Source organism: Miscanthus floridulus, chromosome 8 (assembly GCF_019320115.1).
Source record: "Miscanthus floridulus cultivar M001 chromosome 8, ASM1932011v1, whole genome shotgun sequence".
In the NCBI taxonomy this organism is placed as follows: domain Eukaryota; kingdom Viridiplantae; phylum Streptophyta; class Magnoliopsida; order Poales; family Poaceae; genus Miscanthus; species Miscanthus floridulus.
The window spans coordinates 41,639,129-41,646,998 of NC_089587.1; positions in this window are offsets into that span (position 1 = coordinate 41,639,129).

Consider the following 7,870-nt stretch of genomic DNA (forward strand, 5'->3'; position numbering starts at 1 on the left):
ATCAGTTGAAGCTGCTACGTTCAGTCTGAAGATGACCGTTGAGATCAGAAGAATGCCGTTGAATGCAGGTGACATGTGGCTGTCATCGGCCAACCGGACGCTGAGGTCCAGCGTCCAGTCGACCCGACTGTTGCCTAGTGAAGGGGTAACGGCTAGTTTAACCCTTGGGGCTATAAATAGAAGTGGCCTTTGGCCATGGCTATTGCTGAGCACCTTGAGGGACTTTGTGTCCATGCTTGAGAGTGCTTAGGAGCCCTCCATCTCACACATACTTGATAGTGATCATCTGATTGTGTGAGTGAGCGATTCTAGTGCGATTGCTTCATGAGGTTGCATCGAGTGGCACTAGGTGATCGAGTTGCAAGCCGGTGGTGCTTGTTACTCTTGGAGGTTGCCACCTCCTAGACGGCTTGGTGGTGGTCTCCGTGGAAGCCCGCAAGAAGCTTGTGCGGAGCTCCAAAGAAGTGCTTTGTGAGGGGCACTTGTGCTCGCCCCGCGAGAGTCACGAAGAGCAACTTTAGTAAAGCGTGTCATTGAGCTACCCTCACCTTCGGGGTAGGTTCTTGCGGCGCCCGACGTGCGGGCTTGGTGGGTGATACCAATTAGCCGCCGAACCACCAAGTGAGCGGTCGACACAACGGAGACTAGCGTGTTGGCAAACACGTGAACCTTGGGACAAAAATCATCGTGTCAACCTTGTTCTTCCCGTTGGTTTGCATCCCCATTACACAAGCTTGCAATTACTTTTATACATTGTGCTTGTGTAGTTGCTCTTGTAATTAGTTAGCTTGTGTAGCTTGCTATTTACCTTCTTGCTTGTGTAGCATAGAAGTAGCTCCCTTGCGTGACAAATTTGGTTTGTGTAACCTTGTTAGTCACATTGCTTAGTTTGTGTAGCTAAGTATTTGCGCTCACTAATTTGGCATTAGTTGCCTTGTTATTGAGCATTGCTAGTGAGCTTAGTTGGCTTTGTGCGTTTGCTTACTAGCATGTGTAGGAGCTCCCTTATCACTTAAAGTACTAGTGGCATAGGTTTGTGTGACCTTGCTCCTAGAATTGGTTAGGAGAGCCCTAGCTAGCCTGGCACCTTATTGCTTAATTAGTACCTTTGCAAGGTGCTAGTGAACATAGATAGAGGGGTGTAGTCTTTGCTAGACCGATAGTTTTAATTACGCACTTGTTTCGGTTAGCCAACATGATTAAGTTTTAAAAAGGACTATACACCCCCCTCTAGTCTGCCATCTCGACCTTACATCTACCTTCCTCAACGGCAACTTGAAGGAGAAGGTCTATGTCTGCCAGTCCCCTGGTTTTGTCATTGCCCGCCAAGATGGAAAGGTTCTGCACCTGCACAACGCCCTCTATGGCCTACGCTAGGACCCGCGTGCTTGGAATGCCAAGCTGGATGCCACCCTCAAGGCAATGGGCTTCCAGCAGAGCGCGCATGAAGTTGCGGTGTATTGGCAGGGCAAAGGATGCTTAGCTCTGCTCATTGGCATCTACGTTGGTGATTTGGTGATCACCGGCACTAAGGAAGACAAGGTGGAGGCATTCAAGGCGTAGATGAAGGCCGTCTTCTAGATGAGTGACCTGGGCCTCCTCTGCTTCTACCTCAGCATCGAGGTTCATTAGGACAGTGTGGGCATCTCCATCCGCTGATCGTCGGCTGCCTGCACTACCTCGTCCACACCTAGCCGGACCTAAAGTTCGCCGTCAGTCGTTTCATGCAGAGGCCGACGGTGGAGCACCAACAAGCCATCAAGAGAATCCTATGCTATGTCGTCGGTAGTCTCGACTATGGTCTACACTATCCAAGATGTCCTGGCACGTCACACTTCATCGGCTACAGCGATAGCGACCACGCCATTGACATCGACACGAGCAAGAGCATGCGTGAGACTCTGTTTGTCGGTGTTTCGGACCAGGGGGTCCTCAACCAACCAGTGAATTTGAACTGTGTGTTCCCGATCCCGGATGGTGATGCAAAGAGACACAAGGTTTATACTGGTTCAGGCAATCGGTGCCCTACGTCCAGTCTGAGAGATCGATCTTGTATTCCTTGCACCAAAGTGCTTGTAGTAGGGGGTTACAAGCTAGGTGAGAGAGGGAGCTAGTCCCAGGTCTCAGCAAGGAGTGGTTTGGGCTGCTTGAGACATTGCTCTCAGGCGGCTGGGATGTGTATGTGTGTGTGTTACCAGGTGTTCTTCTCCGTCAGTCTCTCTCTAAGTGGCCCAAGTCCTCTCTTTTTATAGTTGAAGGGAGGACAAGGACAGTACATGTGTTAACTATGCGGCGTCGTGCCAATAGGGGCGGCATGTCCGAGCCCTGTGGCCTATTCCTGTGGCGGAGTGGTCATCGGAGTGGTCCGTCCTTGGAGCACTGGGGCGGCGTGCTAGTCCCATCCGATCCTGTGCGTCGTGGGAGCCTCGGGACTGCCTCGGAGCGGGTGTGGTGGTGGACGTGCAAGCCGCTGTGGACGGACTGTGCGCGAGGCCGAGGCTTGGTCGGTGTCGAGGCTGCACCGCAGTGGGGGGTCTCGGCGGGCACAAACCCCGAGATAGCCGAGCCCCTGGTGCATAGTGCTGAGGCCCGGAGAGAGCGGTTGATCCGGGGTGCTAGCTTGGAGGCGGTGATGAACTGGGCCAGGCCGTCCATGTCGCGTTGTTTTCGAGGCAGGGATTGAGGGGCACAGTGCAGTGTGGGCACTGATCGTGGGCACAGCGCTAGGATATAGTGACCGGTAATCCCCGCCGTGCCCTGTCTCAGTCGGTATGGGGCCGATGCGACCTCATGTCCCGTCGGTCATTCTGTGGCATCGAGTCATCGTCCGACTGAGATTGCGGGAGTGGTTGAAGTATTAATGAGACATGACGTGCTGTCGAGAAGACCGGCCGAGGCGGGGGTGACGGATTATGGATAAGCTGGCCTCACGCGCTACGGAGAATGAGGCCTCGCGCGAGACGGAGAGCGGAGCCTCACGCGAGACGGAGATCGGACTCCTTGCCGAGGCCTTCCGTGAGAGGCCTCACGCGATACGGAGAATGCACCCCCTGCCGTGGCCTTCCGTGGAGAGCCTCGCGCGAGGCAGAGATCATGTTCCCTGCCGAGGCCTTCTGTGGAGAGCCTCGTGCGAGGCGGAGATTGCGTCAGGACGCCGAGACCTCCTGTGCGAGGCTCGAGGCGAGGCGGAGGGCCTGGTGGGCTCGGACGTGGCGGGTGAGGGGCCCATGGCTTACCTTCTAGCTTTGTTTTTTGATGGGACTTTAGCGACCCCTTTGATGTTTGCTCGGGGTACCCCGTTCTAAGGTACCCGACACTGTTCTTCCTCAGCAAATACTTGATCGGTTGGCAATTGGTCAAGCACAGGTGGTGGCACTGTCCAGCTGCAAAGCAGAGTACATCACCGCCACTCAAGCACTCTGGCTGGCTTGGCTGATGGGTGATCTACTTAACGCAAAGACGCCGAGGCAGTCGAGCTTCGGGTGGACAGTAAGTCTGCCATGTCCTTGGCAAAGAACCATGTTTTCCATTAGCATAGCAAGCACATCAGGATCAAGTATCATTTCATCAGGGGCTGCTTGGATGAGGAAAGTGTCACATCAACACCCAAGGTCAACTTGCGGACTTCCTAACCAAGTCACTTGGGCGGGTCAAGTTCTAGGAGCTTCGCACCAGAATTGGGGTGATTCAAATCACTCCAAAGACCACACATAAGGCTCCGGAGAAGTGCTTTGTGAGGGGCACTTGTGCTTGCCCCGCGGGAGTCACGAAGAGCAACTTTAGTAAAGCATGTCATTGAGCTACCCTCACCTTCGGGGTAGGTTCTTGTGGCGCCTGACGTGCGGGCTTGGCGGGTGATGCCACTTAGCCGCCGAACCACCAAGTGAGCGGTCGACACAACGGGGACTAGCGTGTTGGCAAACACGTGAACCTTGGGACAAAAATCATCGTGTCAACCTTGTTCTTCCCGTTGGTTTGCATCCCCATTACACAAGCTTGCAATTACTTTTATACATTGTGCTTGTGTAGTTGCTCTTGTAATTAGTTAGCTTGTGTAGCTTGCTATTTACCTTCTTGCTTGTGTAGCATAGAAGTAGCTCCCTTGCGTGACAAATTTGGTTTGTGTAACCTTGTTAGTCACATTGCTTAGTTTGTGTAGCTAAGTATTTGCGCTCACTAATTTGGCATTGGTTGCCTTGTTATTGAGCATTGCTAGTGAGCTTAGTTGGCTTTGTGCGTTTGCTTACTAGCATGTGTAGGAGCTGCCGTATCACTTAAAGTACTAGTGGCATAGGTTTGTGTGACCTTGCTCCTAGAATTGGTTAGAAGAGCTCTAGCTAGCCCGGCACCTTATTGCTTAATTAGTACCTTTGCAAGGTGCTAGTGAACATAGATAGAGGGGTGTAGTCTTTGCTAGACCGATAGTTTTAATTCCGCACTTGTTTCGGTTAGCCAACGTGATTAAGTTTTAAAAAGGACTATACACCCCCCTCTAGTCCGCCATCTCGACCTTACAAGTGGTATCGGAGCCCGGTCTCTCATTTGTGGTCTTCACCGACCCGAGAGGATGGCGTCAAATGGGCTAGTTGTTTGTGAGACACATTTTTGATGGCACAAACTTTGCACTTTGGAAAAATCACATGCTTGATCATTTTCGTGCAAAGGGACCTAAATTTTGGTGGGTTGTCACTAGCGGTCTCACCCATATCTTGGATCATAGAAATCTCACCAAAGCTCAAAGAGTTCTCTATGAATTTGATGCACATGCTTGTTGTTATCTAATGAATGCTTTAAGCTTTGATTTGATGAAACAAGTAAACATCAAGGGAATCGCTCATGAGATATGGGAGTCCATCAAGGAAACCTTCGGTGATTCCTCCACATGGGATGATGGCAAATTCAAGAAGGAGGATGAGCCTAAGAAGGAGGTGCATGAGTGTGTTGAGCATGACCACAACTTGGTGATTGTGGAAGATTGCTCCATCTCATGGTCAAGTGATGATGATGATGATGATAGATCCACTACAAGTTCACTTGACAAGGTTGATGATGATGCCACAAGTGTTGCACATGAAGATTCTACCTCAAGCACACTTGGCGGTGATCTTGACGATGTTGGTTCATGCTCAAGCCATGTTGATGATGCTACTACGAGCTCTCCAACTACACCACATTGTTTCATGTCACAAGGTGACACCAAGGTATCAAATGATAATGTGGTTGATCATGTTGATTCATATGATGAGCTTGCTAGTAGACTCGCTAGCATGACCATGTCTTTAGAAAATGAGAAAGCTAAAACATTGAAATTGGAAAATGATAACTCATTTCTAAAGAACTCTTGTGAAGAACATAAGAAACTACTTGATGCTTTTAAATCTTCACATGATGAGCTTAAATTGAATCATGAGACACTACTTGCATCTCATGATGAATTATTAGAACAACATGCTTCTCTCATTAAAATGTTTACCAAGAAACTTAAAAATAATGAGAGTTCATCACATGGGTCAATTGATCAATCACATATTATTGCTAACCCTTGTGATGTAGGCAAGAAGCATGTATCCACCTCTTGTGATGATTTATTAGATATGCCATGGTCTTCACATATAGATGCTTATTCTACTTCTATGTCTTGTGAGACTAACCTTTTGAAGGAGAACAATGAACTGAATGAACAAGTGAAGAAATTGAGCAACAAGTTAGAGAGGTGCTACAACTCTCAAGTCACATTTGAGCATATGTTGAAGACTCAAAGAAACTTTGGTGACAAGAGTGGCGTCGGCTTCAAGACTAGCAAAGTCAATCATCAAGAAAGCCACAATGACATAAGTGGCATTGACTTCAACAAGAGCAAGATCAAGGGCAAAAGATGGGGCAAGAGAAGATATGAAAGAGAGATGAAGAAGCAAGAACAAGAGAAGCTATCTCATTTCATGTGCTTCACGTGCCATGAAGTGGGACATCTTGCAAATGGTTGCCCCAATGAAGAAAAGCTCAAGTTGAAGAAAGAAGAAGAGAGGCTAAGGCATGTGAAGTGCTTCAAGTGCCGCACTTGGGGTCACCTTACCTCAATGTGCCCAACCAAGCAATTGGTGAAGCAACTAAAAGAGCCTCAACCAAAGCCACAAGTTGAGCAAGAGAAGACACCCCAAGAGCAAATCAAGATCAATCATGAAGATGGTGGTGACTTGATGATGAAGAAGAACAAAACAAGAAGGGGTGGAAAGGCAAGGCATCCAATGCAAACTCAAGATGCCAAGATGATGAGCAAGAATGAAGATGAGAAGAAAGATCATGCTCACATCAAGTGCTTCAAGTGTGGAAGTGTGGGACACTTTGCCTCTAAGTGTCCTACCAAGCTTGAGAAGAAGGCTCAAGCAATCCATGAGAGGCAAGGCAATGAGAAGCACCACATGAGCAAAGAAGAGAAGGCTCAAGCGAAGAGAAAGTGCTACTCATGCCGGGAAAGGGGACACATGGCACATTCATGTCCCCTAGGTGACATTTCTAAGCCTATTTCAATTGTTGATAATATTGTGCTTAGAAAGGATAGTAATGGTACCTCTATGGTTGCTATTGCAAAATATCCCGCTACTCATACTAAGGCGTTGCCTAAGTATGTTGCACCTAACTTGAGAGGACCCAAAATTATTTGGGTACCATCAAAAAGTGTATGATTGATTGTAGGTACCATCGACATTGGAGACTTGATTCAATTAATTTCATATTGATCATCATATGTTGAGTCAAGATATGAAGCCTAGTGCACATCCAAACCCAATGCCAAGTGAAAATTGAGTGAAGTCCAAGTGCTATCAACATACAAGTGTCATATTTAAGTTGTTGGTGATTCATTAGATATATTTAATGACTTGCAAATAATTGAGCTGAAGCTTGCTAGTTGGATAATCATTAGCTAGCCAAGGTATATGTCTTTGATCATTTCATTTGGGTGCATATGAGTTGATTGAATTGGATAAATATGCAATGTTGCTTGCTATAAGATGTTTGAATGGATAAATTGATTAGCAATCAAGTTTGGATTGATTTGACTTGGATAAATTCATGAGATAATATTTAGTAAGTGGATTGAATGGATTTATGTCTTGTGAAAGTATTCAAACAAGTTGGTTTCAAGTTTGATTCATACTTGATGAAGTATAGCTCAAGCGATTGAAATCTGTCCTATATTGAAAATCTGAGCTAGCTGTGATCTTAGCCAAGTTTGAGTGATCAAAACTTATTGGATTGGCATGAACATTGGTGTTCATGCTCTAGACTTATGTTATGAGATGTTGTAGAAGTTTCATGAGAATTGGATAAGAGATGCTTCGGTTTTGAAGTGGATCTTGTCAGCTATAGTGCAGCAGTTTTCAGCATGTAGCAGTGGTGGAAGAATTGAAATCTGGTAGCAATCTAGAAGTCAAATGAATCTCAAATTTTTACAGCTACTATATAACTTAGTAATGCACACCTCCACTAAATTTCGTGGTATTTGGATTTGTACTTTGGGAAATATACATATTTCTTTGAAGGGTACAGAATCTGCCAGAAAAGTGACAAATATTGGATTGATCTAGAGTCACTTTGATTGAATGGTCCTCAAGTTGGAAATAGGTTTACAAGTGTTTGAGGTACCTAAGTTTGGTTTTGAGATGGTCTTTAAGCATAACAAGCAAAGAGTACAAGGCCATTTGATTGTGGAGTGTACTTTGCACACTTTTGGTACTTAAGATGAAAATCAAGATCAAACTCGAGTTGAAGATGAAGTTTAAGTTCAAGTGATGATTGGAGATCATTTGGTAGAAAGAAAAGGACTTAAACAAGAAGAAAGAAAAGGACTTAAAGAAGAAATCAAGGTTAC